Consider the following 27,242-nt stretch of genomic DNA (forward strand, 5'->3'; position numbering starts at 1 on the left):
AAGGCAGTCAACAGGAACAAAAATTATGCCTTAATTCTTTTTTTTTAAGGAGTTAAAGGAAGGAGTTAAACACACTTTGGAAAGCTCATGCTAGAAGATGGAGTAATCAAGCAGTAACGAGAAATAAGTTTTGCATGTGAAAGGCAAAGATTCTTTAAGTCAGGAAAGCAAGTTAAACCTACCATACCTGAATGACGTATTTCTGGAAAACCCCATATCCAAATGGAACTGGAAAGAACTGGATCATGTAGACATCATAAGAAGGACTCAATATAGTAACACTATTTTCTTTTGAAAATGCTTGCCAACATTGAGAAGGTGAGAAAATGCAGATTTACGAGTGGAGAACAATACAAACAACTATAGTTTAAGGTCCATTAGGTTTTTGTACCTCCCTACCAGGAGAACTTGGAAGATGTTTGCCACCAAGTTGGTGAACAAAGCCATCTACCACATCTACTAGATAACATCCAGGGAGCAGATCATAATTCCTTGTTAAACTGAGTTTAAACTTCTTGAGTAACACAACAAAGGAGGCAATAGCATTATTTTATTGCAGTAAAGAATATCCCTTGCAGGAGGCTTTTTTCAGGTACACTTATACTGAATTCACATTCTAGAATTATCTTTTTAAAAGTACATTAAATCATAAGGGCGATTCTGCAGTTTCAGTAAATCTACTTAAACACCAAAATAAAAATGTGTATCTGTATCTCTGCCAAAAGCATTTACACCACACTATAATCACCCCAAAGTTATGCTCAAGTAGTAACTACAATTCCAGTTATCCTGTAGCTATGGATCCTACACATAACACATGCATGCATTCAGTGTGAGTTCAGGAATTCTCCTCAGCAGCCTCCGTTAGGGGTCACACAAGCACTCTCCCTGCCCTCAGCTCCAGGCAAGCACAGAAGGGTCAAGGCAACCCACATGGGCCCCACTGCAAATAAAACTGAGCTGCATGAGCAGAGGGCAAACTGCCCGATCGACAAATACAGAACATTTCTAAGCACAATTGTTATATTAAGTAACAGCTTTTTCCTCAAGTATCCATGCGACTCTTACTTAGCAGCTTGGTCGTGTAGGAGATGGAAGCTAAAAATTCATCTGAAAGATCATAGAGGCAACTCTCACTGCATCTGTTCCCAGTGCTTCCATCAGCACATTGTTTGGTTAGCACATACACGAAGACCACGTAGCCTCTCTCCAACCCCTCACCACAGGGAACTCACCAAAATAAGCTATGAAGACAGTCTGAGACCGAGCTGAATTACTTCCAATATACAGTGGAGTATTTGTTGATATCATGCTTTGTTATGCCTCAATCTGTAATCCACTTTAGCACTGTCTGCCAAAAACTACTCCTTCTACAACCAAAAGAAACAAAACTATTTAGGCTTTAAGCAAACAGATTCTGCTCCACACAAACCCAGCATTAAAAAAAGAAAAATCAGACTAAATCACTGGCTCATCCTGACGGGCAAAAGGCAGGCACTTTGGACTGAAGAAAGAGAGGTTCAAAGACAACTTGAGAAATCTTAAGTGTGATTGCTACTCATCAAAAAATAATGCTGTAACCACAAACATCTTGCTGTACAAGGTCTGATAAACAAAACCAGTGAGGCTGTGCCAGAACCAGTGAGATTACCTGGGCACTTAACAGACATATAAGAGAAGTACACAATAGTTAAGCCAAGATCCACAACCAACACTGGGCTTTTCTCCTGCTACAATACAGGCCTCTCTAGAAGCAGCTGATCTACTCAAGGAATTGCTCATTTGAGGGCCAGCAGACTCAGAACACGTCTATTTTATGAACAGAGGATCTGCCACAAAGAAGATTGGCTAATTTTTCAATTGCTCCACGGCCATAAAATGTTGCAGATTTACAACTAGCCATTCCCACACCTGGACTGCTTTGGACAAGGTACTTGTCTCCCTGTTCATGTAACACAGACCTAACCCAGCTTTTTCTCAGAACATCTCTGTTTTCCACATACAATCAGGTAGAAGGATCCTCATTTTTACAAGTGGTTGTTTTCAAAACAGCCCATGTGAATGTTAGTAATCACTGATTGAATGACTGTCAGGCAATGCAAAAGTGAATATATTTCAGAGACAAATGTCTTGTCACTTTGTTCACCACTGAAAGACCACCTGTCTTACATTTGCTTTTTTAAAAAAAAGCTGATGCACCAATGCAACCCTTGTGAGCAGTATCACATGCACATAACTGAATGCAGGCAATGATGTCTATTTAGCCCTAGCTGTGAGTGGCTTTGTAAGCTTAACAACAAATAGATTTGCATTTGAAACGTGTCCTGATGGAAATCTTTCACTTCCTGGAACCCCACAACTGCTGCAGAAAATTATGGACTGATTTAACCTTGTAACACTGACCTACAAGTCTCTACTGAAAACAAATCACAAATTACTCTGTTTTCTGACTAAGGATGTTTCAGGCATGTCAATGGATAACTATACCTACAGACTTTGCTACCAAAAGACAGCTCATAAAATTTTGTGAGCTGCTTAACCACAAAGACATGCAATAAGCAAAGTATTTGAGTCTGCAAACCATACCACAGTTTTCCCTGGTTTTGCACTAAGTGAAAATTTGTTCAAAGGAGAGTTATTGCATTATCACCTAGTATCCCCTGAGGAACAGCAAAGTACTGCAGATTGGAAATCTGTCACGGTGGTGATACCAGTATCCACAACACCAAGAGACTGAAGCATGGCTCTGGCCATTAACTGATACCCTGAACAATCTAGCAAAGTTTGCTACCGAGCTCCCTATGGGTTTGAGAAAAGCACTGGTGAATCTTTCCCCAGTGAATTTTGACAGTACAACTTAATATTAAACTGTTCTGCCTAGAAAATAAAAGGGAGAAGGAAAAGAAAAAAAAGAATTATTGCCATCCATCTGCCCATGAGATCAGACTTCTTATGCACTGTTGTTTTAATTTTCAATTGCCATGACTGCTAGAGAGAATTGGAGAGTACTGTAAAGATACTCAACCCTCTTGGAAGGTATCCAATTTATGTGGTTAGCATGGTGTGATGATGTGGAAACAGAAGATAATGTGGCCCACAGATCTTTGGCAGGCTTTAAAATATCATCTTTCATCGTAAAATTACTCTATTTTAAGTGGGTGATTGAAAGGTACTAATAAGGCATTTGGGTTGACTCTACTGCTGTGGAGAGAATTGCTGCATTTCTAGAAGAATTTGAAGAGTTCTGGCTCTTTAAAATAGTTTTTCAAAGTCCTCTATTTAACATTAGCTAGCACAGCAGTTATCAGCACGTTGAGATCTCTGTCAGGGTAAGGCTAAAAAACAACTTGGATTAACCACCTGTTTTACTTCACTGATACCACTCCTCGTACTGGGGCCATAGCAGAGAACAAATGAACAAAGTCTTGGTTACAAGTCAACCTTAAAGGAGCCATAAAAAAAGCTGCTTTAGAATCTACATGCAGAAATCTGGTTTAAAACTTGTAAAAACAAGAGGCATGTAAAGATCCTCCTCCCCTGAAAGACTATCAAGGAAAATAAAGATCTTGAGCAAGGTATATTCTAACTTGAGTCACTTAGCTGCACAGTTATTGCTCAAGACAACACTGCAAATTTGAAAATCAGCAGGCATTTCCTTCCCTTTGTTTTGTATTAACATATCTCATCCCTATTATACCCAAAATGAATGAATCTAATTTTTCCCAGACTTTCTACCACGACAGGTTCCCTCAAGCCACAGTCCCTAAGTGAGGGAATACCACTAGCCTGACACTGCCTTGCCTGAAGGCTCACAAAAGCACTGATACAGGCAGAGGACTGCTATAGGTAAAGGTAAAGCTAGAAAAGCAGATTACTTTTTTCCTACACATCAAAATCTAAGGTACAGAGAGCTGTTGTACCAATTAAAGCTGCTCAAAGTAAAAAAGCAGCTCCATGCCCTATTATTGAATGAAGTCGGTTTAGATTAGGACACAAGTCACAAGTTAATGCCCTGCAAATCAGAAGTAAAGCAAATAATTTCTGCCCTCTCTGCTCTTATCCACAAGGGAATCCTACAAAACTTATTTCAAAAAATGAGCCTAGGGACAAACTTCAATTCCAAATCACAGCCACTGTAACACTAATGTCTGCAACATCAAAGCACATACAATAGCACATGAGAGGATCATGTTTTCTCTGTCTTAACCAATGCAAAATGCAACCTGCAATTAAGAGGTCTTTTACTCCATTGTCCTAGGGACAGAATTCATAATATTTAAGGTTGATTGTCTCCCCTTAAAGCAAAGAGAATCCCTGATAGCAAAAAACTGATCATGGATGGCGTCCATTAAAGCCATCAAATCACTGGTCACAACCCCCCTTCTACAGAACATCTTGATGTTTCTGAAAGTTCCACTGATCTGGAATGGATATGCTGCTTATAAATATTTGGGTTCAAGTTAAATAGGCTTTCTGGGACAATCTGAATTCTTTCATCGTATTCCCCTTTGAGGTACCTTATCACAGAAGGCTCTCTAGCCTTCTGCAAATGTTCCCTTAGAAATCTGCCTCTGAACTTTGAGCATCCTAATAAAAAGATGGAGTTCTGCTCAGCAAGAGGAACAGTCTATAAAATCTCACTAAGGGAAGTGCTTAGACCTTATTAGTTTTTATCTATCTTAAGTGACTCCCAAATGTTCTGACCACTGACAGCATTCAATGTACTGTCCACACAACACATTAATGAAATTTAAGTATTTTCAAATAGAGAGGCAATGAAGTTTCACAGACATTTTGCTGCTTTCTTGGGGCCCACCAGTGATACAGAAATCTCTTCTGAAGAGAAAATGCCAAACCAGCACACTGCCACACACTAGGCAGCCGTTTCTAGCTGTTCACATAAAACACCACTTGCTGTAGCCACAGTTTGTTGGAACAAACCTTCCCAATATAAGACACAATGAGTTCACTCTAGCTCTCTGCCCAAGCACTGCAGGACATACAGACAGCTTAAAGTGCCCTCTATGCCCTTGTGAACAGCACAAGGACATAAAGACTCCACACACAGTCCTTCATGGCTACTCTTAATGAAAACTTGCCAAACCTCTCACTACAGGGTGTCAATCACTATTTTGCATTGCTTCTGGGTATAAGAAAGAAAATATTTTGGAAATGAAAACCAAACGTCCTTCCACTTGAATTAGTTTTCAAAATGCAAATAAGCAACTCTATCAGTCACCTGAACACTAACGTGAAAGTTATGACCAACCAGTTCCCAAGTTTTGGAAAGTCTTCTCCTCACAAGTTGCTTTTAACATGTTTACTAGGAAAATCTTCTAACTGAAATTACAGACTAAGCTTGCAGAACTGCTGCTGTAACTGTAAACACAATGGCTTTTTTCTTTAATGTCTGTTTGCGGACAAGCTATGAATAGTTACTTCCAAAGTCTCACTGATGGCTCAATTATAGTTTATGCTGTCATGAATTTGGCACAACAATATCTCCCATTCACTGCTATGTGAAGAGTTCACGCCTTCTCTGTCCCCAGGTCTTGAAAGAGATTGCTTACCAGTAAAAGCAGTAGGAAAGCTGAAGCTAATCGAAACTGAAGAGATAACAGGCAAGCAGAGAGGTAATGAAAAAGAATGTACTAGCCAAGCAGTTTTGGTGACATTATTCAATGTGAAAAAAAGAAAAAAACGTGGCAAAATAAAACATTTTCCAAGCTCCAGTTCAGAGTTCATTGCTGTCTTACTTGTTTCCAAAGTACAAGACATGAAAATTGTGGGTTTTTTCAGCAGTGTAATATCTCCTTAAATTATCCTTAAAGCACAACCAGATCAATTTAGTAGACTTTCTTTTGTGAAGGGAAAAAAAAAAAAATATATATATATATATATATAATCCAAGAGGTAATCTCAAATTCTGAATTTATTTGTGTTTATGATTTACAAGTCTGAGATGAGGATTACACTGGAAATTCAGATTTCTTCCCTGAAACAGTCTTTTCTAAGTTACACAAATGATTTCTCTTCTTCCTGCCCTCTCCTCCCCCCAGCATCTCTTGAGAACCGCCTGGAGGCAAATATAATTGGAACCTTGCACTCGCTGCAGACATGCCATGGACAAGAACATAATCCAGGGTCACCAGCAGGCTAAAGGCTGCGCTGCCCTGCGAGGTAAGCGTGCCTCCAGCCAGGGCAAGCCCAGCACAGCTCAGACCGGGCAGCTCGCATTGTTCTCCAGGAAAATCTGTCCAACACTGCCTACAAAACATCCCTGATAGCTCTGAAAGCCATTCCCCCGCTCCCGGTTAAGAGGAAAAACGTCATGTCCTAAGGATTGAGGGGGGAGGGAAGGCTGAAAGCAAGGATCTGCTTACAGACAGAGTATCATTAACTATTAATAACAAAAAGGCTGCAATGCAGACAGCTTGAAATCTGGTACAGCTTACTAAATCACAACTGCATTTGAGACCATTATACTACAGTACACCAGTAATAGCTCCACAGCTCCCTTTTAGTGAGAAATTCATACATTTATATCAAGACCACACAGCACATGTCTCCAGCAATACTGTACTTCTAATGCTGATAGCTGTTTGAAAATTCAAAAGGAATTCTTCTAGTTAAACATTTCATTTTAAAAGTAGGTCTTTCTAAAACAGAATGTTTTATGCCAAACAATTTACAGATGCTATTTAATAAAGCATAAGATCTGAGTGTGCAATAACACTGGGGAGGGAAATGAAATGCACATCATGCATACCTAACAAAGATCCCTCACTAGGAAGAAATTATGATTAAGTTTCCTCTGGGAAAAGCCCTGTGAAAGCCAGCCTCTTATGCCAAGACAGTGCAATTTCTTTGCACCTCACTTCAGAGAACTGGCAATCATAAGCAGTTCTTACTATAACTAATAAGCAAGGTACAGCAGAGATAGAGATTGCCAGGTGGGGCTGGGGATGGTTTGCTTCAGCTTTTTTTACTTTCACTACACTGGTGGTTTAGGTGGAATCCTCTATTCCCATCTAAACAAATCAATTTAGCTAATCGTACTTTTTTCCCATCCAGACATTTCAAAGAGTATTGATGTGACCTTTCAGGTGCACTCTTCCTTGGTGCAATACAGAGTAACTGCTGCTTCCAGACTGACGGGAGGACAAAGGGCTAAAGGAAAACAGGGAAGACCATCTGCAGGGCAAAAGGCTGGATCCCACTAGAGCCATTGTCAGAGAATAGGATAGGCAATGCCAGGGCCTCAGAGCTGTGCGATGAGGAAAGAGCAAATTGGGATGAAAATGTCTGTGCTGAAGCAAAGTGAGGATGCTCCAGGAAGGGGAGATGCAGCCATTTTAGTGCTCAAATTCCCCTATTTTCATCACCATGTCCTTCCTGCAGTTGGTTCACAGCACTGGAGTTATGAAATCCTGTGTCCCTGCTGTCACCCCACCCAGGCTCCGCAGTGCAAGAAGGAGATAAAGAGTCCAGCCCTGGTGCTGGACCTCACCAGTTACATGCTCTCCTTTCTCAGCCAAGGTGGGTATCATAGTTTGGAATGTACTGTAGAAAAAAGGTCTATTTGATCACAGCTGGTCCTGGTCTGGCAAGCCTCTCAAAGTGGAGAACGCTGCCCACACAAATGGCTGTTTGTGTGAAGATGGAAAACAACAAGGTAAGTGACCATTAACAGAAGATTTTTTGTGATGCTCTTAAATTCACAAATTATTCAGAAATTTACAACATGGTTTCAAAGTAGCCCATATAAGAAATATGTTGAAGACAGAGAAATAAAACACATGCAGAGAATCCATTATAAGAGCCACACCAAGAAAAGTCAGGCTGGACAGCCAATCAGGTCAGTTCTACAACAAAAACTGCAGATAGTAAGAGGGTGATCCACTTCCTAGAACAGAAGTACATCATGAAAGATAATAAATTTGGAGTCACAACCACATCAAAAAGATACTAACAAGTGTTAGCTTGTTTCTTTCTGGTATTTAATTTTTTGTGGATTTGAATGTAGAAATTCACTATCTCTCAGCATAAAAGTAAATATCCTAGGAAAAAAGTAAATATTAATAGATATATATTAAAAACAAACAAAACCCCAAACAAACTCCCACAAAAAACCCTTCTTTCTCAGGCTGAGAAACCAGCACAGCTTACTCTTGTTTCTTTTTCCAGAAGAAAAACTGGCAACTTCTCCAAGTGCTTAAGATAGTATTGTTTTTTCCCTTCCACTTGGAGTTAAGCATGCTGGTAACATTCCCACCGAGTCTGGAACCCAGCAGGAGCCCAATGCCCAACTTTCAGAGACACGGGAGACATCAATGATTTACAGCACCTTGCCATAGTGAGAGACAGAGAATACCTACTCCTTCAAAGAAACTCGGAAGGACATCAGAGACCAAAAACAAGAAAATCATTTTCCCCAACATTTTCTGAGATTGGAGATAAAGTACTGCATCTCTCTCAGAGGCTCACATTTTTAGAAGCATGCTAAAAAAAAAAATGGAGGATGCAGAAGAGTACTGAAAACAGGCAAGAAAACCCATTTAGTCGCATATAATCAAATTATTAACAAAGACAGAAAAATCTGACTCTAACTTGCCAACATTACCAGGAAATACTTCACAGAAAAAACACTAGATAGTAATAGGCCTCTATGACAAAGTCACAACTAGGGCTCCTTCAACATTTTATTTTTTTTTTCTTTTTAATCTCTGCCTAAAATAATGAATAAATATTTCTTATCATCATTAAAATGTCTGCACAGTCAGCAGCTCCCAAGTTTTTTTACATAGATAGGTACTGAAGTTTCATAGAAACTTCTTTGGTATGTGATGCTCTTCTCCTTTGCTGTTTGTGAAGGCAAAGTATATTTGCATAACCCAAACAAATCATCTGCTGGGAAGACAGTGATAATGCTGTCTGTGCTGCCAGCATCTGAGACGTTCTCGCATGACAAAAACCTAATGCTACACCAGACAGCTTTTCATTAGCAGAATGCTAATACATTTATATCCCCAAGTAATTAATTATGCAGACTGGGCAACAGGAAGTTCCACAGCAAACATGTGTTTGAGCTCCAGTTTGGGGAAGATAGTGCCCAGACGAACTGAGGAACTGAGTTTCTTTCTAACAGGCTGCAGATCTCTTCCATAAGTTCTCAGCTATGCTAAGCACAGCTGACTGAAAACCAGGCCAATGATCACTGATTATTTGTATCTTTCAAAAAGCTTCAAAATTAAACATGCCACATTATTCACTTGAAAATTCTGCTGTTTTGAATTCCAAGCTTGCCTCTGGGAAGCACTGGAGGATTCCAAGATCTCATGGACTTTTCAATCTGTTAAGGCTTCTGCTGAAGAACTAAATGTGAGAATCACAAAAACATTAGACAATTTTGGTGTCAGGTGGCAGAGCAGTGAGAGGGGAATCACAGGACTTGAAATTCACCCTGATGTGCTTCTCAACAGGAAATTCAATAGTATTTTAACAGCAATGATTAACCACTAACAAAGGACAATGGACTCACTACTCGGAACCTTCAAATCAAGCCTAAATGCCCTTTCTGGAAAATATGCTTGCATTAAATGTGCTTTGAAAACCCAGCTAGACAACCTACAATAAAGCTTCATAGCCTCAATTATTCAAGAGATGATTATTACTAGTTTATCTAAATGGATGACTTTCATTGCCAAGAGTCCTGAACACTTGGGCTCAGAATTTTGCTGTGGTATATACTGAATTGACAATAAATAGCCATTTCTAATGTAAGAAACCTAGATTTTCCTTTCTGTGATTAGGTTCATCAATAAACCAGAACAGGATTTACCAGCAATTGCCAATTATACAGGATCTGCAGCTGCTTTGCATCTGGAGTGCAGCAATTCGTTTGCCTAAGTAAACTCAAGAGTTTTGGTACTTAACTGGCAGCAGATTTATTAGCCCAGAGTGTCACATTAGCAAAACCAACCCTGGAAGAAAGGTGGGCAAAGACTAGCTGAGAAAACATTAGACACAAGTTGATCAGAGTGATCTGTGAATGCTCAAGCAATACCTGAGCATTCAAACCTCCAAGTTAATGCAACCCAGGGTTTGTCAGGATTCTCAGCCAAGGCACAACAACAGGTTAAACATCAGAAGGACTGAAGGCGAATAAACAGATTATTATTTAGCACAGAAGATCGTGAATCAGTTCACAGTTTTGTTTTAGAGGGCTCTCTTGCACACAAAATACTAAGCTGGCTTCTGTCCCAAAGCTTAGCAGCTACATTAGTGCCAGACAATGACTTGCCAGCACATCTAATGCCACCACAGTAAACACATTCTGCAACACAGACATCAAAATCCTTGCACCTGCACTTTCCAGAATGTAACATTCCTCATCCAATGCACTATGTGCCTAATGGAAGCTAAGAAGCCACAGTAATAGTGGAGCCCATTAAAGAGACGTTTACAAAGGACAGAAATACTCAGCTGCCAGAGCAAGTCATCATTCAGCAAATAACAATTTCTGCCCTCTCTGCTCTTATTCACAAGGGAAGCCTACAAAACTTATTTGAAAAAATGAGCCTAGGGACAAACTTCAATGAACACCAAAAACCATAAACTCAGTAAAATGCCATAAACTCAGTAATTTTACTCCCCTCTTCATGTTCCAAACAACCAACTTTTTTTTCTTTCTTTTTTCTGGAGAATAAACTTATTTTAGCACTTCTTTTACTCCCTCCTCCCATCCCCTCAACCCCACTGCTTTTATTTCAAAGACTCAGATGATGAAAAGCATATCTAGTTTTTTACCAACCACCTACAGCAAAACATTTAATAATGGTTTCTCTACCTCTGAAGCTTGGTTTGCCTATACTCTAATATAGTCACACAATAATGCCCATCTTTCAAGAGCTCCTATTTTTCCTTAACACATTTACTAAATCTAGATGACCTCCCTCCTCAGTAGCCCTTTTAACTGACACCCTACTATATATACACACATACCCTAAGCACAGGATTCAAAAGCTGCAGGTTCACCAAGGTTTTACCTTAAAAAGGCAGATTCCCTCCCATCATAAGGCATAAAAACTTTACCAATTCTCTGAGCACGGAATTGCAGAAAAGTAAAAATCTGGTTTAGTTACAGAACTAGGTTTTGGTATCACTCATAGCTCAGCAAATCTCCCTCCAGAGACACAGATGCTGTAACAGAACTTATTCATACATGATTTTGCTCTTGGACAAAGCCCTGTCATCCATAAGTAGTGCTCATCACCTACTGGCTCTATCTTGTTTACTGACTGATACTTTAGATTATTCTTTTTGAAACCTGTAACCAAACAGGTTTTTCTTTGAGCACAATGAGAGAAAGATTGAGAAAAAAGTCTTAAGAATGTCTATTTTAACATCTTGTGGTGATAGTTAAGGCTATGTTGATTTTTTCAGGCACACCCATTTTCAGGACTCCTACATCTCAGTCCGAATGCTTGAATTATTACAACCCACACTTGTGAGTGGGAGCTGAAAATGTGGGGAAAAAATTTTTTTTTAAATCTTCTTTTACAACAGCAGTCCTGTAGGCTTAATTAAAAACAAAGAAGCCAAAAAAAGCAAAGAAAAAAAAACCCCAAAACACAAGGGATAACACAGTCACTGGCTTAACAGCACTCAAATTCTTTGCCAAGACACAAAATTCTTTCTGTTCCTGCCTATTTTCCCTAGACACCTCCACCTCCTCCTTCCCATTAAACTAAACCAATATGTTCACACAGTTAAGCGTTCCAATAACTTGGTCAATATAAAATATTCATAGTAGTTCCAAATCTATCAAATTAGGATAAATACTCCCTCCCAATTCAAAAAGCATAGAGTCTCAGAGAACTGCAAGCACACCAATGCTGCTTCTTCCCCTAGCAACTCCCTTAGGTTGTCCTCTTGTGGAAGAATTAAGAACTTAATCCTGAGGGCATTTAATAACAGCACAGTCCAGATTTCACCATGTTTTACCACTTTTACAGGTTGGAAATGTTAAAACAAGGGGTGTCACAAACCCTACTTAACACTTAAAATTTTGTTAGGCAAAACTGAATGAATACAGATCAGAACATATGGAGCACTTCTTCTGCTTTTCTTGATGCAACCCACAGAAGTGATAAGCTTGGCTTATGACCAATTTGACATCTTGACAAATCAAGTCAGCTCCTCACAGAAAAAGGATCTCAACTGTTACGTGTTTGGGCAATCCAGGTTAATTTGATTATTACTCAACTCTTCTGTCACTCACAATTATTAAAACCTCTACAATGAAGTCAAAACCAAGGGGTCTTTGCTACATCTATAACATAAAACACAACTAGCGTCACAAGTGATATATGAAAAAGCCTGCTGGCAACTCAAGTTGCTACTAACCTCCGTCATCAAGATGTCGATGACTAAATCATCAGGAAAACATCTAAAGCCTTTAGGATTGAAAAGGTAGCACTCAAACCTTGAGATCAGTATTCACTTAAACTTTCATTAGAAATACCTCATTCCATTTACCACTTAGTTTCCTAGACCACAAATTATATGCACAGAGTTCAAAAGTCACGAGTTTAATCCATTTCAGAAGTTATTTCCTGAGTTGGTACACAGAAACAAAAGAAGTGTGATAGAAATGAAGAATACATTCTCTGTGCTGAGGGGAAATAAGTTCAGAATATACCTCTAATAGGAGCTGAATCAGACTGCTGAGCACAATCCTATGGTTAGGGTCACAAAGCCCATTAAAACTCCCTCAGTGATACTAACATGCAGAGTTTGCACCTCAAGCATACTGTGCTTAAGACAAAACTTGCAGTGTTCATCCCAATACTATTTGTTTCTATAATCTCCTTCTAGGTCCTTACCCTTATGTATCTTTAAGTCCTCCCCTAGGTTTGCAATTATTACATCATTTTTTCCTCTGGACTTCACAGAACTTTGCTCACACACAGCACCTCACAATGTGTTATGCAGTAATTGTATAATCACTCATAATGACAGTATCTGTCTTTTCTACATCATTTTGCCTCCTTCCTTTATTCATGTAACTTACTGGGATTTTGGTTTCAAAGACTTCAGACTCAGCTACAAAATGCCAAATCCCACTTCTGATGCATTCTTAGAACCTGTCACTGGCTACATTAAAAAAAAAAGGAAAGGGAAAAAAAAAAGAAAATTCCATTTCAACCTGCCACCTTGGAGTTTTATCCCTGGCTATCCTTCATGTTTGACAGACAACTGAGAAACTCCAGTAGAGCTACTTTGCTATACACCTCAAAAATGTCTCCTACTCTCCCCTGTCAAAAGATTTCCCAAAGGTTAGGCTGCAGGACACAAACAATGCATCATTATAACCTCATTTCAGCTCCTTGTCACTCTGGATTTCAGAAACTCTGTAGCAGTGACAATTTTAGCTCTGCGTTTGCACAGCACCTACCACAGTGAGGTCTTGGTCAAAGAGTGTCCTACAAAGTAAACAGAGTTGCATGGATACAGAAACCGTAATCTCAGCAATTCCAAAACAGACTTGGCCAAAGTTTATCATGCAATACACAGTCTGTTTACCCTGGAACATCTCAGTCTTACCTTCAGACAAACAAAATCACATATGCACAAGTCCATTTTTGAAGTTAACCAGCCCCAACCTGTCAGATGATCTTCAAAAAATATACCACTACTCAATCAATTTATTGCCCACAGAAGCAAAGAGCCAACAGATCTGTGCAACCATCTACTATTACCATAAGCATTTCTATATTTTATTTTTAAATGAGACATCAGTAGTTTCAGTAGGTTTGATCTTCACAATAAAAATAAAAGTTATTAGTTAGCTAACTGTATCTTATTTCCTGAGGGAAAGGAGGTTTACTGGAGTCTTCCAGCTGTGAGGACAGGACTAGATGATTATGAGAATCCTGAAGTACTCTAACCATAGCAAAATGCAATAAAGAGATATGGTCTAAGGAGAAATTAAAATATAGCTCATATAGGGTAGGTGAGGTACAAGAAACACTAAACAGGACTTGGTGCTTTGATGCTAAACAGACTTGGAGCTTTGGTGCTAAACAGGATTAAGTGCTTTGCACAGGATGAGAGAAGATTAAAAGCAGTGTCAATAATTTTCACTCATGTTCAGAAAGATCTCAGTCTAATATGCTATTTTAAGACACCTTCTCTCTGCATAACACTTTCCATTGCCAGTTTTCTCATGCTGGCTACCTTGGTTCGATAGTTCTAAAATTAGAAGGTAAGAAAAAACATGGAACACAGCAAGATGCATGGAGATATTATTTAACAGCACTCATTTCAAAGCACATCAACAATGCCTTCTAGCTGCAATGACTGTGACAATAAGTGTTCTATGAAATTGTTTAAAGATTTCTTTGCAAATTGCAACCTGTAGAAAAATTTTAATTGTATTCTTTTCCCCAGGAGTGTATTTCCCATAACTCACATACACTTGAAGTTAAAGACCTCAAAGCAGTGTCACAGGCTAACCACCCTTCAAAGTGTTAACCTGTTTGGCATGACTGCTAAAACAGGACTTCATTTTCTTCCAGATTGTTAATAAAAATCTTTCATCAGAGTATCTGAGCAAGTAGTTTCCCTTTTAAATAATGTCAGTAATGTTAGAAAACAGATGAAAGGATTACACAGAAGCAACCAATAGAGAAATAGACTTCAAAGCACAACTTGAGCACACACTGCCCCATGTCCATGGCCAGTGCTCCCCACACCACCCTGCACCACTACCCCAGTGCCACAGAGCACAAAGCCCACCCCTCAGCTCTCCCCTCCCAATCAGCCATGCCAATAAAACACAGCAAAGGCCTGCACAGTCCATGGCACCAGTACTACAGCAGCATTTTCCAACTTCTGTTGAAAAGCAGATATATCAATTTTCTTATTTAATATCTCTAGTTTTTATCACCATAAATGCCAATACTAGTAGGCAATGTATCATTACCACACAAATTTATTACTTTCTACTATTGTTTCTAGATATATATATATATAATTTTTAAGCATGTTTTCCAGTCAAGATTTCCTTATTAACTTTCAGCTACTGACAAATTTCAGAGGATCTGGATGTCTCTGCCCACAAATGAATTTCTTATGAGGCTTGCAAAACAAATGACTTGCAAATCCTTACACTGTACTGATGAGCTGGCTGGCTGCCTAATAGGCAGGCCTGCAGTTCCAAACCTCATGCTGCCACTGCCCAGCTGACAGGCCCAATAAAGAAAGGTATGGAATACTGATGTGGTGAAAAAAAACACCTGGTATTAATTAAAAGTAGCTTTCAGCAAAACACATATTTAAGTTAGACATCACTGTCTTTTAAGGCCCAAAGGGAAAAAAACCACCAACTTCCCCACACTAAAGAAAAAGGTTAATTCTGTAGCCTCACTGGTTCAGACATTAAGATTGATATTCACACTTGAATAGCCTGAAGGTGGATAAAGCTGCAGAAAGAGTTTGCACTTTACCAGACATCTGATAAACTAATCCCCTTCAAGGCTACCCATCTGTTTGAGTTCTCATAACTAAAGGAATTCAACAGCAGCTTTATTTAAAATCTGGGACTAAAACAAGTCAGCTGCAAGGGAAGCCAATCAAGCAGCACATATTCAGAGAAAATGTGTGTGCATTAGCACAGACACACTCAAAACCACTTTTCTGTGTGCCACAAGTAGTCAAAAACCTATCACACTATCAGGCACCATGTTCCTCCACCACAACATGTTTTAAGGAAGCAGCTTCCAAGATCTACTTTCCAGAAACTTTCCCAACTCCCAGAATTATGCTGCTGTGTCATTATCCACAGTGCTCAGACCACCAGGCTATAGTTCTCTATCCCAGAAACCCTGCAGTTCTAAGTGAGGTTTGAGCTCCGGCTCTGTCCTATACACGCAGTCCCAAAAGAGCAGCCCATGCCTGCTGTGTTATGAGTGAGTCTCCCTTTGCAGCCAAGAGCTGACAAATAACAAGCAGATACAGCTATGTCCTGGAAAGAGAAGTAAACAAAGCAATTAAGAACAGCCACAAAACCCCCCTCAGTTCTACAAGTGACATAAGAAATACCAAACTGACAGCTTTAGGAACAAGAACTGCACATGGCCCAAGCTGTAATTAATTACACAGCAATACCAGCCTCACGTCTCTGCTCTGACCTGAAGTAATCAATGCTTTTTGAGATCTCCTTATTTCCTGAGCTTAAGAAACCACTAGATTTGAGTAAAGCTATCAATTCAGGTACTGAACTTCAACATTTAGACTTTACTTGTTTACAATTTTCTTAATATTTCTTTGTGCTAGAGAATGGACCCAGAGCAGCTAGAAGCCTCCCAGGAAGGGATGCTGCCTTTTATGCAAACAGGAGGAGCCTTTCTTTTGTCAATTTACATCAAACTACGTATGGACTTCTGCATTCAAACCATCAGAGTCCCCTCTTCTGTTGACTGACCCATACCTTCTAGTTTGTGTATGTGTCGCAGCACACATCACGGCTGAGATGGCCACAACACCCAGAGTATCACCGTACAATTTCAGAAAGCTTCAACCCATACAGAGCAACACCTCACCACTTCAGAAGGCTTCAGGTATCTCCTCATCTTGCTCTTTAGACCAGCTTTTATAGCCTCATGTTGATACAGTGCACCTGTGTGCCCTTTTTTCCCTTTGGTGGTTGGTCAGCACACCTCAGCACTCCATGGATCATTAATCCAGTGCTGCTCACCTGCTCCTCACAGCTGACCCCCATTGGGGATGAGGCTCGGCTGCAGCCCCGTCCCAATCACCACAAACTCTGTGCCTACACGTATGTGCCTGCCTGGATTTTTTCATAGGGAGTTCTGATTAAAGAGCTCAAGAACTGATAAAAAAGTTTTCAGGGAAAAAGAAAAAAAAAACTGAAGGAAAAAAAAAGAATGCCTGGATTTTTTCATAGGGAGTTCTGATTAAAGAGCTCAAGAACTGATAAAGTTTTCAGGGAAAAAGAAAAAAAAACTGAAGGAAAAAAAAGAAAAGTTCTTTAAGTTCTTTTCCATTCTTTCCTGCCTTCAAACACTAACTAACTCAATCCTAAGATTCCTGAGAGCCATTCTGCATGTCCTCATATTGTCCTCTTATTAACTGAAGACATACTTTCTAAAGTGCAGACCAAGACCAAAATTAGACTTCTGTAAAAAAGAAGGAAAAACATAAACATAGAATTAATTGGTTATGTCAGCTAAAGCCTTAAACTCTTCCAAATGCACCAGTAAACATTCCTGGAACACAGGTTCCAGATACCTGGAAATGGGCAGTTACCATAATATAAAACACATCTTAGAAAAGAACCTAAGAGGATATTGAATGCAGTCCTTTTCCTTCAGCCAACAAACCTAAGAACCCTCTGGAGATACAAACTCCCTCCATTTAAGAGGAATCAACTGAAGAGCCCTATTCCTATTAAGTTCTACCATTATTCTAGCAGAAAAGTAATATATATAGTATAAAATATAACCTCACACCTGTATCCTGTGTATCACATTTGAAACTAAGCCACTGAGCAGCCATCAGTTTTGCCATGTTATTGAAACATGAGCCATGCTCAAATGCATTTAAAAGTTAAAATAAAAATAAGTTTTAAATCAGATATCAGAAAACTTACTGTCAAAAAAATTATGACAGGGGAAAAATATGCCAAGGTATGCACACACATCTCACTTTACCTGAAAAGGCAATATTACTGAACTAAAAAAAAAAAAAAAAAAAAAAAAAAAAACCCCAAAAAAAACCCCAAAAAAAAAAAAAAAAAAACCCACAAAAAAACCCAACCACAGCCACATCAAAAAAATCCAAAAAAAACCACCAAAACAAAAAAACCCAACTATTTAAGCGGTATCAGCAAGCCACTTTTCTAAGCATCAACAGAAAGCCAAATATTTTAATTTTAAATATAAAAAATTTTACAATCATTTACTAAAGTACTACATTCAGTTTTAAAAGAAACCCTCTGATGGAATCATAAAGTTAGTCAATGAATAATTTATTAAACAAGATTTTTCATTTTCTACAGTCTTAGGCCTGACTCACTAAATTGAAATCTTGTAAAAAGCAATCAGTAACAAAAGAAATGGATTAATTTAGACTACATACTTTTAAAGGAAAAAATACTACAAAGTAACAAAGCACTTGAAACATTTTCTATTTATAAAAACAAATTGAACTGTCTTTAAAATGAGTCAAAATGTATTATCTCTTCTAAAAGATCACACAGAAGGAGGTAAGTACACCCTTACACAGAAAAGCTACCTATTTAATTGAGAAGTGATCATGACATTGTCTAAAAATATTCACATATCACATTCTGACCTACATAAAAATTTTTAAATATGACAATATATAGGAGGTTCAGGTGTATTTAGGACAGCACACCTGAATTAACAGTTAGCAAGCCAGAAATGTTTCATTATCACCTCCACATTTTTTTAAAACTTACTCTCAGCTTAACTGCTATTCAATAGATTACCACCAAGGTCTGACCAACATCTGGGTATACTAAATGTAAATGCACCTGCAATAGACAATTTTATTACCAAAACTAAAACTAAAATCAACTATATACTTCAGTGAAGAAATAAGCATTTTTTAAAATTTAAAACTCATTTATAATATTAGCTCATTTCCAAAAAAAAAAAAAAAATTAACTTGACAGTATTAAATTAAATCTGTTCAGAACAACCTGCAGAAAGGGAATCATGTGAAGATACACATCTTGGTGGAGAGCCATTGAAGATAAGCAAACCAACTGCACTCTTTGGAATAATCTAGTTCAAAGAGACATTTATTTGGAAAGGGTTGGTAGGGACTGACAGAAGAGATACCTCCTTTTCTCTTGGGTTAAGAAACAGTGAAGGAAAACTGCCACATTTAAAAGCTCCAGGAGACAAATATGAAGTCACAGAGCAGAGCTAATAAAATCCCGAGTGCCATGCAAAAATAATGAAAAAATCATGAACGGCAAACAAGGGGTGACTGTGGACTTGTACCTCACAATGCAGGGACCAAAGCATGCCTGAAACAACAGAAGGGAATCCTGAGTAGCATCCGCAGGTAAAGCCTGACCCTTCTTTGTCACAGGATTTTGAGAATTTCAGAGAGATTCAAAAAGATTTCCCACTAATTCATTTATGAGAAACCCAGGAAGGGCTACAAACCTCAAAGATGTCTGCTGGATGAAGTCCCTGAGCTCCAAATCCCTGTAACAAACCACTGAGGAAGTGCAGCCATACGCCAGAATTGTAGAGGTGTGACAATAAATCATCACAATATCTCTGAAGGCCACAGTACCTCATTCCATTCAGTCTTCAACTATATCAGCTTTTGTACTTTTGACTAAAATGTTGGCAACTAGACCACTGCTAGTTCCTAACTCTTTAAATCTCACCAAGAGTCTCCAGCCTAAAACTCATTAACCTGCCCTCTGAAAGCTGCTTGCACCATGTCTTGATTGGATGCTCTCTTGCTCCCATCTTTGATGAAGTCCAAGGCTGAAAAATTTAAGTCTTCAAGTTATACTGTAGGAAGAATTAGGGTGCAAGAAATAGTACAGATTAATGAGAAACTCCAGCCTAAGACTTCAATACCATTTTCTGGTTTTCCTTCTCCAGTATTTTCTATACTGACTGAACAGTCTAGATCATGTATTTCCTATCATTACCCCAACAGGTTTCTTTGTCTGCTTGACTTTGGCTTTTGGGCTGCTTTGTTTGTTTTTGAAAGGTAGTAAATTTACATTCCATGTTTCAGGAAAAAAGAGAAGCTAAGAAAAACAAAAAAATAAGGAAATCAGCTGGAGGAATGTTTCAAAATGAACTGTCCTTGCCAACACTCCTCCAAAATACAGCTTTTCCAGTCCCTCCTCACTAGACATGCAGGACTGAAGAGATTTGACTTAGACCACCTGGCAATGACTCAGCAAGTGCTCTCTTTTCCACAGAGCAATCAAAATTCAGATTTTAAACCATCATTTGTTTGAAGAGCCCTGGTCCCTTAGCCAAAAACTAAAACCATGGTGAGCCAACCCAAATAATAAGTCAGCAGTGTCTACTTGAGTTACCTGCAGTGAAGCCTCGCTGCAATCATTTCAACATCTGCACCAGCTGTAGTGCTAACACTCAAAAAGATCTTCCTTGGTGCAGAAGTATTATAGGCAACACTTTACTGAGTCATCAGAGGTTCATGCATTTTAACATAGATCTGGATGCCTAGGTTTCCCTGAGAGCATTTAGTTTCACATCTATTCTTCCAAAACTTGCTTTTGTAAGCCTTGCATCAGCTGACATCAAATGATCGTGTCATGCGCTATTGTGAACATTTATTTCTTTATTCAGCTGAAAGAAGAAATTACTCATACTATGTGAATAAGTATCATTAATACAACTGAACACATCTGCTAGTTATTGCATACAACCCTCAAAGGTATTTAAGTCAGTTTTCAACTTCATTCAGGCCATGGTGCAGAGACATTTCTCCTGGACACAATTCCACCTTAGGTAGCTGCTCCGACCCTCAGCCTGATCCCACACCACCTCATCCAACCCCAGTACAACTGCTTCAAGTGCCACATGGTGAAGGATCAGGAAACTGTTCAGGGTTAAAAAAAAAAATTAAGCCAGCAGTGCCACCAAGAGAAATGTCTGTGGAACCACAGTCTTCAAAACTTCTAAAAACATTGCCACTGGAGGATCCAGCTAGACATTTTTAATGTTCATCCTGCATGTTCTGTGCCCCTGAAGCTCCAAACAGGGTACAGGAATTAGCTCAAAGCCAGTTGCTGTATGCACATGAAACTAACTTCCTCAGGAGCAAATCAAGTTGCTTCATTCCTTAATTCTGAAACCCTGCAACAGCTGTTTTAAATAAAATAATATTTTAAAGAAAATTACTAGAAAACAAAACACAGCAAAATCCTTGATGCACATCTGGATCTCCCGCTCTCATTCTGTCTTATAACACTGAAAATTAGTGGTGCAAAGGTATAACATCATAAGGTGTCTCCTCCAAGACAAACGCTCGCTGCCAGCTTCAGCTGAACTTCTCTGATGATCTGTGCTTGCTGTTTTTCAGCAAAAGCAGCAGGAGTTTACCAAGTCCAACAGAATGGGAACGTCAAACCTAATCCTAGTAAAGATTCAAGACTCCTGATGGAACTAAGCATCTCTACAGATCACTGATAGTAGGATTAGAAGAAGGCTGAGCTGATTTTTGGGCAAATTTCACAAGCATCACTTTTATAATTCATTCTATTTGATAATAAATAACAGTTCTGCTGTTCTCAAGCAGGTTCAGAGATCCTGGAAGGTGCACAAGAAGAATGGCTTCTTATAAAATAGCTGCTAATTTTTCACAAGTCTTTATGACGGCTAGGCCATGCTTTCAGACAGCTCTGAAGATTCACACAAAGTTCCAGAAAAAGAAAAATCTGAGGTAATGCAAATGTGGAATAATACAGTATTTATATACAAAATATATAAAAGGCAAAAGCAACTTTTTTATTAAGAAAATATCTGATATCTCTTCCTAAGAGCCTCCTGAAAGATTTACCAACAGGATAAAACCTTCCTTTTTCCATACTTTCTTCACTGTTGCTTACTTTGCAACTAGGCAACAAATGGTTTGTCCCTAGCTCAGTACACCAAAACTCTCTTTGCAATCTTGATATTCAAACAAACTTTACTCAAAATCCATCAGTGCAGGAACATTTACTTATTGATCAACAACATACTCAGGTTTCTTTTAGTAAAATGAAGAGGGAAGGGCAGAGTATAAAGCACTGAATCCTTGCAGTCAATTTCATAGCACTACTCCTCTGTTTGATCTTTTTGTCAAATTGCTATGAAAGAGACAGTTCAGGAAGGAGTATCTCTGGAATACAGATGAAGCGACATTCACAGACACAGGATGACAAGCTCAACCTTACTAGAAACACAAAAGGAAATAGGAAGTTTTCTTTACAGTTTAGCCAAGACTGCCCAGCTGACACACACCAAACTTACAAGACTCTTGTTGGCATCAACACTGATACAGAACAGCAGAAACAACTGAAAATGGCCTAAATCCCTGTTGCATTTTGAGCTCTCCCACTCCTTTCAAACCAGATTCAAAACACATCCTACAACAACATTCCTTCTTTCAGAGGCGGCAGTGATGTGATAAACTCTGGCACGTCTTTAGTGTCATTCCCAATAGCTGAAGGAAATAACGTGACAGGATCCTCACCAACAACTTGCTCTTCATCTTTAACCCAGATGCTAGTACAGAAACATACAGAATTTTTAAATTCCATTAACCAGCAACAAGCTGTACACAATGAGTGTAAAACATATTTATTTCTTTACTTTCTACAATAATTTTACTGAAGATTTTTCTGTGTCTTCCAGTCTATATCAAGGCTAACAAGTCAAAGCTGCAGAGCACGCACTTCAATAGTAAGGAATGAAAAAAGAAATGTCATTTTCAACAGACCAGCTCAAATGTGTTCAAAAAATTAACACATGCACCTTCTCTTTATAATACCATCTTAGCAAAAGGAGAACAGAGGACAAGACGCAACACACTGCACTAAAAATCAATATAAGGCAGAAATCGAGTGTAACCTACAGAAGTGCGATTCTGTGCCTCTATGACAAAGACAGATCCCATTCATAAACTTTGGGAATGCAGAAGCAGGAGATGAAAACAATTACAGTTTGTAAAAAGACTGGGTAAGAGCAGCTCCACACACAGTGAAGGCAAATTCAACTTCATCATTTATTGTGAAACTAATCAGGGTTTGGAGTACTTGTCTAAAATATATTTTATTTTCCAATTACCCAAAATTATTTAAAATTATTTTCATATTAACTGTAACACAGTAGTAGTAAATGTTCATTACATTTTGCAAACTTCCATTTTACTTTTAAGTGGAGGCAAATTCAGTTAAAACAGATACACAATCCGCTGATATTATCTTCAAGTGGTTTTACCAGACTTATTGAATTTTTAACAATTGACTGTTTGTAAATTACCAATATGAGATACCAAAAAACTACAATTCACCAAAAGTATTAGTGTATTGTTTACACTATTATATCTTACTGACTTCATTGTAAATAAAAATCACACAGCTGCTTCAAACCATCATTAATATTCAGGCTTTTATGAAGAGTATCTGATATGGTGATTTATTGCCACAATATATTCCCCTATGCACAATTATTAGATGTTAGTCTGCCTATCATAATGCATTAAAGACTACAACTCAATTTTTATGCTGTCTTCCAAACCATGTGCATCATGGCAGAAAAATTCATGCATCAATAAACACGAACTTACAAATTACTGAGATTTCAGAGTTTTAAAATTAATGAGAGATTTCTTTACTATAGAGTAGCACAATGTATGTTTAAAAGTTTACTTCCATTTTCTCTTTCATCACTACATCAAAAGTTTGCAACCTATGGCCCAGAAAGGAATTCTTATGGGACAGTAAAGACCAGGGAGATCATATGGCATTGACTCCACCTCTTTCCTCCTGGCCATTTCTTTATTTGCCCAGAGTTATCACTGTAATCAGAGCAGCACACAAGCCTTTCCAGGCAGTTAGAAGGAAGGAAAAACAGAGCTCCCAGTTTCCTCTAACAACACTCGGTGTGAAGCTGAAAAATAGTTATGAATTCTCTCAATGGCTATGAAACACACACAGATATACACACAAACACATATATCAAACTTCTGTCCTTGCTTTGATTTGAAACAAATGCTCTGCATGCAACAACAATGTCCAAGAAAGAAAGACCAAGAGGTCTAACTTATAAAGCTCAGACTGTGGAAACCAGCAAGAAAACTCCTGGATCAGATTTTCTACATTGCACACATTATACCTGTATGGCAGGTGTTTACAACATTACAGGATGTCTAAGAAAGAGGCACAGCTTCCAAATCCTGGCATGGAGGGTCTCATGTAATGGCAAGAGCATTCATATTCAGGAGACCAACAGCAATCACAACCAGTGCCAGCTGCTCTCACCATATTCCCCACTAGTGGTGAATTAATAGGAAAGCTGAGGAAGGCAAAATTTTTAGAAAACAGTGGGAGAAAAGATACTTTGATAGTGTTCTCTTTCTTTGTAAAGAAATACATTATAAAAAGATCTTGCATATCAGCTATATTCCAATCATGAAAAGTAAAAGGAAAGAGTTATTTAACATACTTTTTACTTTATTAAGTACACTAATGGAGTAGGGGAGATCTAGCAAGAGGAAAATACTAGACAATTGAGTTCTTTCCTATGTTTTCCTACCAGGACAATAATTTCAACTATGAAAATAATAATTAATTTATTATAAAAATACAGTCATGAAACAAATTTAGCAGCATATGAAAACTGGCCTCTTGATTTCCCTGCTCAAAGGTGGAGAGCAGCTAGTCCAGCCTTCAGGTCTGGAGTTCCTGATTTAATGAGTACTTCTGTTTACAGCAGAACTAACGAAGCTCAGTTGCCTCTGGATTTGCTCCTATAAGCCCTGTGGCCACTTAACATTAATTACATCAGTTGCCTCTAAACTTGCCCACGTCTCCTGGAGCTCCTGCAGCCCATAAAACTCCCCATTTGTCCATACATTCCCACCAGCACACACTGAGGCTCGCTCTCACACCTTCACTAACGCTCAGCTCTTTGTCATGCCCTCAAAGCCACCTTCCCATTCCATCAGCCCATCACCTCTCTCTGACTGGTGCTCAGACAGACAGCACATGCTGCAGCTGCTTTCAGGCTGGGTGCACGCTGCCTGGCCAGCTGGAGATCCCCTCTTCGCTTCCAGGAGAACACCAAATGCCATGACCTCCTTGCTTTTATGGTTTTTGGGGAGAGAGTTCTCAGTGTCAGCTTTCACAGACTAGGGGAAGGCATTCTTTCTCAAACATCTCCCTGTTCTTGAATTGTTGAAATTGGCTGGGGGGTTTACACTCACTCAGGAAGAAAAGACACAAAGTCAATGCAAATAGCACTTCCTTCCAAAGCCAGGATTAGGAGGTAACTCAGTTCCAATTCACACTGAAAATGCCCACTGCTGCCCTCCTCCTGTCCTGTGGACGGTTCAGGGCAGCTTCTGCATTTCTCATTATCCACCCCACTCTGGTGGGACCAGGAAAACACGAAATTGACAAAAAGTCCATTTCAACATATTTATACTGCACCCTGTGGGCAGCAATGAAACTGTCAACAAGAATTACTGCTTCCCTCGAGAGACGGGGAGCAGAAGGGTCTGGAGCTATTTACAGGGATGGCCACCTCAAAACAAAGGCCAAGGAAGGATAAGAGCAGTCGATACTCCAGCTAGGACAGCACACATAGAACAGGGCTCACAGAAAAACATCCCTGTCCTTTGCTGGGAGCAGGGGACGAGGATCATCACATTAGCAAATATCCACTAACAAGAAGTTAATGTTCATTATAAATGCAGAAAGAGAGTCCTACCTGTTGCTTAAAGAAACCTTATCATTTTTTTCCTCTATCCACTTCTTTGTGCTTTGGGGCCAGAGAACACATAACACAAACCCCAAATGCTGCACTTTAAAGAGGGCAATGATGTTCCAGTAGTTAAGTACTACTGCATGTCTTTTTAGACCTAGATATTATTTTCAAGACCTTCCCAGGCTTCCAGCACTCACAGGTGCCTAGGAGTGGATCTACATAGCATAATGCAGTGCTGTGCAGCTCTCTTGAGCACCAGAAGGAACATGGCCACGTTAGCACTGCACTGCACCCAGGCTGAAACGCTGGAGCATCCATCCTGCTTCTCAGGTAGATTGCATCTATGCAAATGGTGCTTCACTACAACACACAAGCACGCCCTTAGTCATCCTGCCTCAAAAACCAGCTGTAACCCCACAGTTCTTCCTTAAATTACCAACAACTGTAATGAAAGAGCATCTAAAGAGAAAAACAGACACCAAAGTCAAGAAGAGGAACAAGTTTTTACAATCGGCAGCATGCATTTAACAAAACAGACACAGCCCCTGAAATGCCTTTCTCTCTTTATGTCAGGTCTGCCCCTAGAGTTTACAAATTACGGCTCTGACTTGTAAATGTTAGTAAATACCTCCTTAAACCTTACTCAGTGTTTCCATAACTGTATATAGATTCTAGAGACTACCCTGCAAGAATAACATCCAAAATAGGTTCTAAAAATAAAGTGTTCTAGACGATTCTCACATATAGCCAAAGGCTGAAAACACAAACCATTTCATAAAGAAGGGCATGAACTTGAATTATGAGCTCGAATTCAAGGGCTCCTTGAATTATAGCTGGAGAATGGGAAAAAATCCAGAACAGCATGCCAAAAAAAAAAAAAAACAAACAAACCCAAAACAAAATTAAAAAAAAAAAAGAAAACTAACCCAGAATATAGCAAAAAAGTAGCATCAAGTCCACTTTCTGTTTTTGAAACAAAGCTTGAAGTCTGGAACGAACAAAACCAAGAGTTCTAAATTCTGTGATTCACACTTCTCGAACTAAGCAATCGATAATCTCTAATGCCAGGCAATTGTTTGCCTGATGAGTTTGTAAAAAAGGCAACATTCCAGCCCGATCAGTGTCGGGCTGCGAACGCCTCCCCCTTGCCAGCAGCAATATGGATTGCCCAGCGCAGTCCGGTGATTCCTTTTTTCAGCCTACGTAATGCCCATTTACATAGTCGTGATATTTTTAAATGTGCTTCCAGAAGCGCTAAACGACACAAAAACATGGCAGGAGACAAGCACAGAGGTAGCACAGCACTCCTGTGACTGCGGAATTCACCAACAATATAACGACCAAGTGCGGGGAGCACAATAAAACTCCATTTTCCAGATTATGCATTCAGAACACCAACCCAAGGAAATCCTGGCCGTGTTTCCCCCCCACGGCGAGAGTGTGTCTGAGCACAACGGAGCACATATCCTGGCTCCCTCGCTAACCTACACGCACATTCCTACACCCCTTAGGAAAACACTGACAGCGGGCATGAAAGGAAGGGAAACAATGACATTCTTTTAATAACAAGCGCGATGGCCCCGGCCGGACAGTGCTGCATTCCCCTGGAGCAGCCGCATTCTCCCCCGCTGCTCCAGGGCAGCCCGATTGTCCCCGGCGGCCAGGCCGGGCACCGGCCCTCTCCCCGCGGCTCCCGGCCGCGCACGCCGCCAGCAG

General features: G+C 39.3%; 1 protein-coding gene across 3 annotated transcripts in view; it reads right to left on the reverse strand.

The window, feature by feature from the left end:
- Positions 1 to 27,242, reverse strand: part of JMJD1C (jumonji domain containing 1C) — a 159,893-nt gene that overhangs the window by 132,173 nt on the left and 478 nt on the right. The gene's annotated exons all lie outside the window — the stretch shown is intronic.

Source organism: Passer montanus, unplaced genomic scaffold (assembly GCF_014805655.1).
Source record: "Passer montanus isolate IOZ18808 unplaced genomic scaffold, ASM1480565v1 scaffold42, whole genome shotgun sequence".
Taxonomy (NCBI): Eukaryota; Metazoa; Chordata; class Aves; order Passeriformes; family Passeridae; genus Passer; species Passer montanus.